This window comes from Moschus berezovskii, chromosome X (genome assembly GCF_049115385.1).
Source record: "Moschus berezovskii isolate FMDL1 chromosome X, NW_MosBer_1.0, whole genome shotgun sequence".
Taxonomy (NCBI): Eukaryota; Metazoa; Chordata; class Mammalia; order Artiodactyla; family Moschidae; genus Moschus; species Moschus berezovskii.
In genome coordinates this window covers 141,863,232-141,875,895 of record NC_142488.1, presented here as the reverse complement: position 1 = coordinate 141,875,895, position 12,664 = coordinate 141,863,232, and the positions used below count along the sequence as shown (strand labels likewise).

Here is a 12,664-nt window from a genome sequence, read left to right as displayed (position 1 = left end):
TCATGGAAAAGGGGCTGGGATACTAGCCTGAGTCCCACTCAGGGGCGACTCTAAGTCATCTGGCCTTTGCCCTGCATACAGTTGATTAATGCCCTCACTTGCAGTTTTAAAGGTAAGCCATTGCCTATCTGCCCAAGAAGAATTCATTAATTCAGTCATTTGGTTAGTCAGTGATTGGACAAAGCTTTGTGTGCCTCCCATACACAGGCTCAGTCAACAGACAGACAAGAGGGGCGCACAGGTGAGTCAGGTAACCAGCATGGCTCTTTCCGGGATGAGCGGCTCTGGCAGCTGGAGCCTGTCCTTGCTGAAGGCATGGGCACCTTCTTCCACAGGCTGACTTCTCCTGGCTTGTGATAAGGTCTCCAATTCCTGTTCCAGAATCCAGAAAGAGGTTTAGAGATATGACATTAGGTCTTTATGTTCTGACAATTATTTTCGAGAGAGGGTTAGATACCATCACCAACTCAATGGACGTGAATTTGAGCAAACTGCGAGATGGTGAAGGACAGGGAAGCCTGGCATGCTGCATTCCATGGGGTCACAAAGAGTAGGACACGACTTAGCAGCTAAACACACACAGAGGTGAGGGCGTTGGGCCCAGATTCTCCTGGCCCCCAGCAGAAGGTTGATTTGCCCCATGTGGCACCCAGTGTCCCTCAGGCTGAGCAGAGTGGCTGCTGCTCATGTATTGTGCAGAGAAGGAAGACATGGTGCAGGTTTGCCCAGACCAACTCCCCAGTGGCCTGAGCTGTGGCAGCTTCGAGCACCAGGAGGAGTTTAGCAGTGTGGGCCCCTCGCTTACTGCCTTTGAAGGAATAGTGCAGGCAGTGAAGACAAGATGATATGGGGAGGGTGGCCTTGGCCTGTTGTATTGCCCCAAAAGACACTTGGAGGAGGCTTTAGGAAAGGGGCCAGCTTTGTTCTGAAATGACACTAGGCTTTGACAGTAATGTGCTGCTTGCTCGTTGTGCCATCTGCTGGCCGGCTCTTCCAACTTCACTTTTTTTTTTTTTCTTTAAATTGAAGTATAGTTAGGATTTCCCTCATAACTCAGTTGGTAAAGAATCCGCCTGCAATGCAAGAGACCCCAGTTCGATTCCTGGGTCGGAAAGATCCCCTGGAGAAGGTAAAGGCTACCCACTCCAGTATTCTGGCCTGGAGAATTCCATGAACTGTATACTGTAGAGTTCATGGCATCTCAAAGAGTCGGACTCCACAGAGTGACTCTCCCTGACTTTCACATAGTTGATTAACAATGTTGTGTCCGTCGTTTCTGGTGTACAGCAAGGTGATTCACTATATAAATACTTCCAGATTCTTTTCCATTATAAGTTATTGTAGATATTGAGTATAGTTTCCTGTTCTATACAGTAGGACCTTAATTATGTGTTTTATACATTGTTGTTCAGTCACTCAGTCGTGTTCGACTTTGGGACCCCGTGGACTGCAGCACACCTGGCTTCCCTGTCTTTCACTCTCTCCCAGAGTTTGCTCAAACTCATGCCCACTGAGTCGCTGATGCCATCCAATCATCTCAGCCTGTAGCAGTCTCTTCTTCTGTCTTCAGTCTTTCCCAGCATCAGGGTCTTTTCCAGTAAGTTGGCTCTTCACATCAGGTGGCCAAAATATTGGAGCTTCAGCTTTTGCATCAGTCCTTCCAATGGATATTCAGGGTTGATTCCTTTAGAATTGACTGACTTGATCTCCTTGCTGTCCAAGGGACTCTCAAGGCTCTTCTCCAGCACCACAGTACTACTATTTTATACATAGCAGTGTGTATCTGTTAATCCCAGACTCCAAATTTATCCCTTCCCCTGCTTTTCCCCTTTGGTAACCAAAAGTTTATTCTCTGAGTCTGTTTCTGCTTTTCAAATAATTTCATTTGTATCATCTTTTTAGATCCCTCATATAAGTAATATCATAGAATATATGTCTTTCTCTCTCTGACATAGTCCACTTAGTATGATAATCTCTAGGTTCACTCATGTTTCTGCAAATGGCATTACTTCATTATTTTTTGTGGCTGAGTAGTATTCCTGTGTGTGTGTGTGTGTGTGTGTACCACATCTTTATCTTGCTTATCCATTGATGGACATTTACACTGCTTCCATATCTTGGCTATTATAAATAGTACTGCAATGAACATTGGGATGCATGTATCTTCTCAAACTAGAGTTTTTGTCTTTTCCTGGTATATATCCAGGAGTGGGATTGCTGGATCATATGGTAGTTCTGTTTTTGTTGTTGTTGTTTGTTGGGGTTTTTTTTTTGTAATTGGTTAAGGAACCTCCATACTGTTCATCACGTTGACTGTACCAATTTACTTTTCAACCAACAGTGTACAAGGGTTCCCTTTTCTCTACACCCTCCCCAGCATTTATTCTTCGTAGGTTTTTTAATTATGGCCACTCTGTCCAGTGTAAGGTGATACTTCATAGGAGTTTTGATTTGCATTTGTCTGATAATAAAGAATGTTGAGCCTCTTTTCATTTGCCTTTTGGCCATCTGTGTCTTCTTTGGAGAAATGTCTATTCAGGTGTTCTGGCCACTTTTTGATTGGATTGTCTTCTTTTTTGCAGCTTCAGTTTTAATTAAAAGTGGTTGGCAATAAGAGCTTCCGTGGCAGAAAGCTCCATGCAGTGCTTGGAGGGTGTGAATATAAAAATGAGGTGCTAAACCTAATATGTCCGACTCTATGCGACCCCGTGGACTGTAGCCTACCAGGCTTCTCCATCCATGGGATTCTCCAGGCAAGAATACTGGAGTGGGTTACCGTTTCCTTCTCCAGGGGATCTTCCCGACCCAGGGATCGAAGCCGGGTCTCCCGCATTGGAGGCAGACGCTTTAACCTCTGAGCCACCAGGGAAGCCCAAACCTAATATGTACTACATTGTAAAGTATTTTGTTTCCTTTTCCTCCTCTGACCATTTCTGCCTTCTTAATCCCTTCTAACTTTCCCAAGGCATGGAGATGTTAGATATATAGCAATGGATATTAAAATGGATTCTTAACTCTCATTACCACAAAGATATAGCAACTGAATGTGCATGTTCCATGCCTTGAGCTTATAGCAGGAGCCCAGGCATTGGCACAGAAGCCCAGCCCATTGTTTGCATCCCACAGGTCCGTGAGGGTAGATGGCTCCTTTTTTGAGTGGATGTGTGTCCATGTAGCTCATAGGCTGGGCCAATGCACAGGGCACACAGAGGGGCTGCCTATTTGTGCTCATGATGCGAATGACATGAGCCTGGGCTTTGGGATTCAGGGACCTGGGTTTGAATGTCAGCTCTTCTCTTGCTGTGTGGCCTTGGCACTTACTATCTTTGGGTGTCTCTCTCCTCTGTTGAAAACCAGGTAGCACAAGATGACGCTTATGTCACAGGGCTTTTCCAGGGCACAGCCTTGGACATCAGGTTGTCTCCCATTGGGGCTCAGGGTCTGTCTTTGCTTCTACTTCTGCAGTTCGCAGGTTATTCCAGCAACACTGCCTGTGAAGATTTTTCATGATTCCCAGGCTTTGTAAATTTCAGAATTCTCTAACAGTGTTCAAAGGACTATAATGTGATCTCAGTAAAATCCCCTTATGCTGTTTGGAAGCTCTCAGTTGTGCATGTAGAAAATGAGATGATTGGTCCAGAACAGTGATTCTCCAACCTTTGTGCCCATGGGATATCTAACTGGGGGGTGGTGTGGGGTTCAGCGTCCCAAACAGATCAGAGGCAGGCTGCTCAGCTGAAGCGAGGCCTGCTCCCCATCCCCTTTCTTCCTAATCTCTTCCTGGCCCACTCGTCATAGAGGCCCCCAAAGTGTGCCACAGAACACAGTTTAAAAACCAGTGACCTAGATCTCAGATTTCAGTGTGAGTTCAGATCCGTCAGTGATCTTGTCAAATGTGACTTCTGATTCAGATGTTCTGAGGTGGATGTGAGATTCTGTGCTTCTGACCAGATCCCAGTTGATGCCTAAGTGTCTGGCCCACGTATAGCATTTTGAAAAGCAAAGGTCTGATCACAGACTGCCTTTGACCTTTCACATCCTTTGGTTCAGACTTCTTACTGTCATTCTGATTGTGTCATAAAATTGTTGAATGAATGTTTCTATTAAGGGCAACATCATCAACTATACAGATATGGAAACTGACCTGCCATATGAAGGAGACAGAAAGTATTTGTTTCTCAATTGCCAGTGTCTGAAACATCTGTAAAATATTTTCTGAAGAACACCATTTGGGTTAAGAAGCTGTTGCAGTTTGTTAAGAAGAGTTGCACTTTGGTTTCGTTGTAGTCTGGATCATACAGAAAGTGTTAGTCGATGAGTCGTGTCCAATTGTGTGCGACCCCACTGAGTGTAATCTGTCAGGCTTCTCTGTCCATGGAATTTCCCAGGCAAGAATACTGGCGTGGGTAGCCATTCCTTTCTCCAGGGGAATCTTCCCGACCCAGGGATAGAACCTGGGTCTTCTGTATTGCAGGTAGATTTTTACCATCTGAGCCAAAAGGTAAGCTAATGGATACTTTTCTAAGGGAATTTCTGATAGGAACAAGTGGCCTGCTTTTAGAGCCTGGCTGAGGCCTGTCTCCACACTCTAGGTCTAAGTGAAGGTTCAGAATTGTGGACAGCTGTTGGTGTGTCTGGCATCCATGTGCTTTCTTGATACTCATAATGGCATGGCATCTAGAAAGATAACCTTCATGTAAGTGGCCTCCACCCTGTCTGTCCATTGCTGAGTTGAGTGCTTCAGGTTCAGTGTTGGTACAGTGTTCTGTCCTCTGTACTCCACTGGGACTCCTCGGGTGTGTGTCCAGAAGACCGGCTGCTTTGACAGACCACAGGGCTTTGCTTGTCAGTCTTGTTTTCAATTCAGTAACATCATGTCTAGGGAGGGGAACCCACTTTAGCAAGGAGACAAAAGCCCAGTTGCTAGAGTAGCCAGTGTGTTGAAATGGCACGTACCCTTTGTGGCATGTGGCAGGAGAACAGTGTGCTCTGTGGCACTGCATGAGCCCTTCATTAAGAAGGGTGACCACTTTCCCATGGGGGTGGAGGTGGCATGTACACCACCTGAGGAAGCGAGGTGAGACTGAGCGCCAGGGAGGCTGCATCCAGACACAGAGGTGTTCCTTTGGTGGTTAGTCAGTGAGAACAGTCTAGTGGGTGTGTGTTCCCAGGACTTGTCCACGGGCTTCTGTAGCATCAGGCACGCGGGCATCACAGACGGAGTGTGCCTTACTGCCCCCTCCTCCAGATGTGGACAGTCTGCTGACTGGTCCATCAATAGCTCTGTCAACGGCCACCGGCCACCTTTCTTCCTTCTGTGATCCCCTCTCTCTCTGGTGTGTGAGCACCTCCTTGGGGCCCGGCACTGGGACTACAGAGGTGGAGAAGATGGGGAACTTGCTGACCAGCCCCAGACAGGCGGACAGAAAGGCACAGCTCCTAGAATCTGAAATCTCTGAGGAGGGATGCCAGGGATGGTGTCACGGGGTCCATGGAGCTCAGTGTGTGTCTGGGACACCGATTCAGAGTGCACTGCCTTCCCGTCACGTCCCCAGAGTGTTCGGGTCACCGCAGGTACATGTGGAGGGCCTATGCCTGAGCCTCGCTTGCCCACCTTCGATGAAGCATGAGAGTCTTTTCCCAGCCACCCCTCTCCCACTCAGCTCCCCCGGCATCAAATCAGCCGTGAAGAGTAGAGGAGTCCCACATAGAGTCCTTAAGAAGAAGTTTCTGGAAGAATACCCTGCTCATCCAGTGGTTCCTGAGCTCTCTTAAACCCAGGGCCTTTGCTGACATGACTCAGGCAGATTACTAATCGCTCTCCAGCCCCTGCCACCCAGGCCACCCTGGTAGCAGAACCACGAACCCTAAAACACCGCTTTCCCCGAGGCAACCCCTGACTCCCACAACTTGGCGTTCGAGTGCCTGCAGCTCTCTGGCCTCATCTTGCCCGTCTGTCAAATGAGGTCAGTGAAAACAGTTCTGGGCCCAGACTTAGCCATCGCTCTCCACTCTTCTCGGGGCTCTGACCCCCACCACGGGCCTTCCTCCCTTCCTCGCAGCAGGACTTCCCCCTGCCCCGTTGATGGTCACGGCCGTGCCTCCACTCCCGCAGCCTGACTCTCCGGGTGTCCAGCCCTCCACGCTGCTGCTCACGGCAGATCCCTCCCTCCTCACTTCCTGTGTCCTCCTGAAGCTGCCAAGGCTGCCTTCAGGACTGTTCCTTCCTCCCCACAACTTCCAGAAGCCTTTCTATAGTAGTCTTTTTATAAAAGGATACCTTGGGCAGTTTCTGTGTGTGTGTGTATGTGTGTGCACAACCTTCCACAACGCTCTCTATACTACTATTTTTGTGCAAGGTTACCTTGGGCGGTTCCTGTTTCTGTGTGTGTGCATGTGCACATGTGCATGTATGCAATGTTACCCCAGCTAGACTGCAATCCCTCTGAGGATAAAGACTTGGCCCAGTTTACCTTGGTACTGTTGCCAGAGATGCTTCTGCCAGAGGAGACAATGACTAGGTGCTGACTTTTGGCTTTGAGTCACTTCAGTTCAGTCGCTCAGTCGTGTCCGACTCTTTGCGACCCCATGAACCACAGCACACCAGGCCTCCCTATCCATCACCATCTCCTGGAGTCCACCCAAATCCATGTCAGTCGAGTCGGTGATGCCATCCAACCATCTCATCCTGTGTCGTCCCCTTCTCTTCCTGCCCTCAATCTTTCCCAGCATCAGGGGCTTTTCAAATGAGTCAGCTCTTTGCATCAGGTGGCCAAAGTATTGGAGTTTCAGCTTCAACATCAGTCCTTCCAATGAACACCCAGGACTGATCTCATTTAGAATGGACTGGTTGGATCTCCTTGCAGTCCAAGGGACTCTCAAGAGTCTTCTCCAACACCACAGCTCAAAAGCATCAATTCTTAGGTGCTAAGCTTTCTTTATATTCGAGTCACTTGGCACTCATCAACTCTGCCGTACCACTCTGGACTTGGCAGGTGATGAGATTGGCCCTGCCCAGGCATCAGTGTGTGTCAAGCGGGTAAGCAAGGCAAGTATGTCAGTAATCCCATTGGACACAGGATCACTCTCTGTAGAAGCATCGGAAGTGCTAGGATACCTCTCCCTGTGAGAAGAGGGAGGCGGGCTCTGAGTGGCACACTGCAGAGTGGGTGGGGTGTGGGTGGTAGCGAGACAGGAGTCCAACCCCAAGGGGCCAGTCCTGACCCCTGCACTAGTGACCTGCTCCTTGTCCCCAAAGAAGATGTGGTGTGGCACATGGGACCTAGAAGGTCCTTTCAAGCTCAGCACACATTGGATGCTATGACTGTAACATCCGGGAATTCAGTGTTGACAAACTTAGAGCATTGTCTTTGTCTTTTTGGTTTCTGCATTACTTGACTTGAATCTGTGCTGGCCCAGCATGGTTCTTCTCTTATGCTGGTTCAAGAAGCCTGCCTCCCCTGAACTGCTTCCTCTTCCTACCACTCAGTGTCTACCCAACATCACGCCAGGTTTCTCACCTCAACCATGGAGGAAAGACAGCTCTGTAGTTTGGGTCCTTGTGTGATGTCCCAACTCAAGCTATGTCTCCATTCTTTAGGTCAAATGCTAGTCACTAACTCCCAGGTAGTTTTTTGTTTTTTTTTTGAGCCCTCAGTAAATGTAGATGTCTCTTTAATTTTTACTTATTTCTTTTCGCCCTGATGTTAGGCATGTGGAATCTTAGTTCCCCGGCCAGGGATCGAACCCAGGTCCCCTGCAGTGGAAGCGAGGAGGCTTAACCCCTGGACCACTAGAGAAGTCCCTCTCCTAGGTAGTTTTGCATTCTGGTTGTCTGGAATTCGTCCTGATTGCCTGATCCTTGCCTCTGGTTAGGTACCTTCCTCCCTTCCGGCTTGTTATCTGAGTCCCAAGCCTTTTCTCAGCGTTTGGTTTCCCTTCTGTAACTCTTTGGACCAGACAGAGATGAAGAGTGAAGCTAATGAAGTTTAAGATTAAGCTTCAGGGTCATTTGCATTTCCAGGCCTGCAAGCGGCCCGAACATTATGGTCTATGCCGGTCATCTGGTTTGTAAAATCTACAAAAGGTGGTTTAGCCACAGTTGGCTCGGGGCACCTCTGTGTCCGTTCTGCTGTCTCCATCACTCTTGCTCTTGTATTGGGTGGCTATACAGTGACCATGGGCACATTGGGAATCTGGCTATGGGGAGATTAAATCAGGAGAAAGTAGTTTGGATTTGGAGAAACATATTTTAGAGGCTTGCTAACAATTCTGTAAACATTCAAGTTATTCCTAGCCGTCCTGTATTGAAGTAACTTCCAGGAACACTCGAATTTACCAGAATGTGCGCAGTATCAAGACAAGAGGTGTGACTGAAGGGAACATTGTGATGTGTTCACCCAGTGAAGAGGGTGACCCTTTGTCACCCAGCAGGTAAAGGTTCAGTGGGATGATGATGCTCGGGGCAGCCAGTACGTGAGGACATGGCACGCTCGACTGGTTGGGGGAGTGGACACGGGAGAGCCTTTGCAGAAGGCCATTTGCGGGCATGTGTCAGCACCTCGGGTGTGAGCCCTGTGCCCCGGGCCTCCTCCTGTATGGTTCAGTCAGTGAGGGTGTGTTCACGTCAAGTGCTTGTATTGGCACAGTGAGTTTTCCCTTCCCTTCCTTCAGGAGGGAAGAGTCAGTACCTTGTGGGACCCCCGACACTGGGAGGTGAAAACAGACACACTGAGGTCCTTGGGATTGAGACTCCAGCACCTGGATTTGAGGGAACCCGATGTGACTCCTCACACCCTACAAAGGCTCTGAGGTAGGAACACACTGGAATGTTCCAAGGATGGAAGGGTGGCCTTAATGGCTACTGGAGGTGAATCCAGGGGTGAGGAGAGCAGGCTGCCAGGGCAGGAGCCAGATCACATGGGGCCTCGTGGGCCTGTGAGAACTGTGGCTCTTCTGTGCTCAGGGAAGGAAAGGCCCAGGAGGCCCTAGGATGGGTTCCTCTGGGACCTTGTCCCCGTCCTCACAGCCACGTGGAAACGGAAGCTCCCTGCGAGGTGCTGAGACTCTGCTGAGGTTCAGGCCCGCTGCTCTGCTCTTCTGCCTCCACCCCACTCCCTCCAGGTACAAGGAAAGAAGTGAGAATGGAGGTGTGTGTGGTCAGGTCCCCTGCAGTCATGGGCTATCTCTATCTCTTAGCACCTCATCAGCTGTGAAATGAGGTGACAGTAACCTAGCAGGTTATTTGAGGCTTGAATTCTGTGATCCCTGTGTGGTGCCGTCGCAGGCCCTGGCAAAGACATGGAGCATGCCTGTCCCAGAAGTTCCTGCTCTTTGCTTTTTCTCTAGGTTCTGGGCAGGGGCCGGGGCATCTGCTGACAGTGGAGGCCATGGTGTGGGAAGGGCTGGGAGGAAGACAGCTTCCAAAGGTGAGGGGAAGACTCCTGGCAGGGCCATCTGAGGTCCAGGGTGGCCCCAGGGCCGAGGCCAGATTGGTTAGCACAGATCGGCCCTCAGCAGCCCTGGGCTAAGATCGGGGATCTGCAGAGCATGGGCAGGCATGGGGGCCGGGGAGTTGAGGGGTGCAGTGGGGGCCTGGGGTGGAGGAAGCCAAATCCAGGACTTTGCCTTTCTGTGCTGGGAGACGACCAGAGCCCGGCCATGGGGCTGTGAAGCCAGGGGACCCACCCTCCCTCCTCAGTGCTCCTAGGGTTTCAAGTCCCTCTGTCTTGGAACTCACCTCGTGCCTCTCTTCTGCTGTCCTGCCCACCTTCCTGACCTCCCCACAAACTGCATGTGATGGCTGGGTCCTCTGGGTCACCGCCCCCTGTCAGCGGACCACGTGGAGACAGATGGAAGGAGCCAGGCCTCTGTGATCCTCCCCTCTGTTCCAGCAGGCTTGGAGGATGCTCAGGCACGTGGGGCTGAGGTCTGGCCCAGGGCTGTGAGCTTGGAGGCCTCAGTGTCAGGCTCCTGGTCTTTGTGGTTCTGTGTTTCTGCAGCCACATGAGGTCCTGGGAGCCCTGGGAGATGAAGTCCGGCTGTCTGTCCTTCCGACAGCCTTATGCGGGATTCGTCTTAAATGGTGTCAAGACCCGGGAAACTCAGTGGAGGCCTGTGCTATGCGGACCCGGCAGTGTACCCTGGCCATCCACATCCGGCACCGGGACTGGGAGGACGCAGCCTGGCGGGAGCTGCTGGAGCAGAGGCTGGGGATGAGCCCCACCCAGATCCAGGCCTTGCTGAGGGATGGGGACCAGTTCAGCTGCAGAGTGATCGCGGGCAAGTGACGAATGCCGGGCAAGTGCCCTGCCCTGCGCTGCCCGCATGGCCCCTGGAACTGCCCTTGATCTCAGCCGGTTTGTGCTCATTTGTTTTCTGTTGAACCAGCTGGTGGGGGTGGGGGGCTAGGGTTTCTTCAGAGGGGCATCGAGGGTCCCTGGGCTGGGAGATGGTGGCACGAGGTGCCTGACCACCACTCTGGGCCTCAGTCCCCGTTTATGCTCTGAGAGTCAGAGGTGGGTCCAGGTCTGCAGGTGGCACTTGTGTCTGTGTGTGTGTGTCCCCATGTGTGTGTGTGCATGCCCGGCAGAGACCACGAGAGGCAGCACAGCACCCAGCCTGGGTTCCCCACCCACACTTCCTACAGCTGGGCCTGAGCAAGTCCCCTGACTCCCCAGGGATGAGGCCCCACTGCATCCCCTCTCTGCTGGTGAGTCACTTGCGGACCTGATGCCCACAGGCTCCCCACTGGGGCCCTCCTGCTCTGTCCCTGCGGCCTGCAGTGGGCAGACTGAGAGCTGCCCGTGGCCTGGTGGGTTCGTGGAGCACCAGGCCTCTCCCTTTCATTTAGCTCCCTCCCTCATTGGCCTTGCCCCCAATTCCCTTTGTTGAGGTGAGCCCTTCCGAAAGGGCTCAGCCAGAGGGCCCAGTTCACCTCGGGTCCCCTCTGTGATACGGTCTTAGGCTCTAGCAGGTATGACTTTGAACACCTTGTTCTCCTTCTGTGTCTTGTCTTTGCACACAGGTCTGTGGACATTGGGGACACTTTGCTGTGCCCAGAAAACCTAGGTCCCGACAAGGTGGAGGCGCTGGAGAATGAAGCCCTGCTACCCAGCCTTCAACAGAAGTACCTGATGCGCTGGCCAACCCCCGCTGGCTGCTGCAGCCCGTCCTGGGGAGGGCCGGGAAAGACGTCTTCCAGGTGGACATCCTCAAGCACCTGACCCCCTTTGGGCGGGAGGCCTGTCCAGGCTGGGCTGTCAAGGGGAAGGTGACAGAGAGACCAGCTCATGGTGACACTGTCCAGTCACTGCTGTGCCCTGTCTGTGCCCATCTCATTCGGTCTGACTTGGCCCTGCCCTGGGGTGTGCTGCCCACTTGGTGGGGGTTCGGGGTCCGGCACTCCTCTTGTGTGGTGCTGCTCTGGACTCAGGGAGAGGCTTTGGGTCTTTGACCTTTACAAAAAGATGGCATCGCCACTCATTTTGGTCTGGGTGCTTGAGAGAAATGTGTTGTTAGGAAACAGGTTAGTGTTTTTCCCTCTCTGTTCTGGTCTAAACTCCCTGTTTTGGAACAGGGTCCAGGGGGTGAGGGGAAGGCTGGGGGCTGTGCTGAGTGTTGGCAGGCAGAGAGGCCCACAGGCCCAGAAACAGGCAGCAGTCTGTCCTTGCAGGTAACCCTTGGCCTGCTGTAAAGTGTCCCTTGGCTCACAAAGCGTGTGTGTTGGACTCGGTGCCTGGCTGCCTCACGTTCTTCATCGTTTGAACTACCCGGCAAGCCCCATTTCCAGTTAGAGGAACTGTCAAATTTGGGTGTGGAGGAGTATTCCAGCAGGACCCATGTTCCTCCAGGAAACAGAAGCAAGAAATGCTCTTTGCCTGTGTCCCAGCTGGTCTTCCATCCCAACCCTTATTTTCATCATTTCAGCACCAATAAATGTCGAGTCTTTGATTGCAATGCCCAATGACAATCAAGATAATTAAAAGCTGGTTAACACTGTGAGTTCTGGGTCCCCAGGGCCAGGAAAGAAAGGATCAGTCCATGGATTTCTGGGCATCACTTCAAGGGAGTGGGACCGGAGTTCTGCAGGATGCCTAGCAGATATGGGGTAGAAAACACCTACTCCATCCCTGTGGTCAGCAGCAATGCAGCAAGAGCCAGGACCCCTTCCGTCCTGCCACAGAAAGAGATCTCTCTGGGGTTTATCCAAGATCCAAAAGGACACCTCACAGCAATGTGCCATTTCCCCTCACTCCCACGACACACCTCATGTGACTGTGCCTCCTAGACCATCACTCTAGTTGCGGGGGTGTCTTGCTTCTCCCAGAGTCCCCACTGCTAACACAGGGCCTTTCACGGAGCAGAGGCTCCATACAGGTCTTCAGAATAAGTGAGCCAGTGAGCAGGGGCTGTTTGATTCAGATTACTTGCCACTTCCTTTGATAACCCAGGCAAATCCAAATAAACCGAGATCCCTTAGCTGTACAAAATGACAGACAACAAGTATAAAAAGCAAGAATTCACTACTATCACTTTTTATTTTCTAATTCTTCCATCAACTATGTCACTGCAAAATAAATTCCCGTTTTCAAAATCATTCTAATTCCATGTTATCTAGTGCAGGACCACGAAATAAAATGGAAGCATTTCCAATCTCTTTTAC

At 51.1% G+C, this 12,664-nt stretch overlaps 1 long non-coding RNA gene across 2 annotated transcripts; it reads left to right on the top strand.

The window, feature by feature from the left end:
* Positions 1-10,248: 10,248 nt before the first annotated feature.
* LOC148773506 (uncharacterized) lies at positions 10,249-12,619 on the top strand. Of its 2 annotated transcripts, none has more exons than XR_016036830.1 (3): positions 10,249-10,358; positions 11,027-11,203; positions 11,675-12,619. It is a non-coding gene; the product is annotated as an uncharacterized LOC148773506 (long non-coding RNA). The 2 variants fall into 2 exon arrangements; XR_016036829.1 differs by lacking the exon at positions 10,249-10,358 and adding an exon at positions 10,481-10,711.
* The last annotated feature ends 45 nt before the right edge of the window (positions 12,620-12,664 follow it).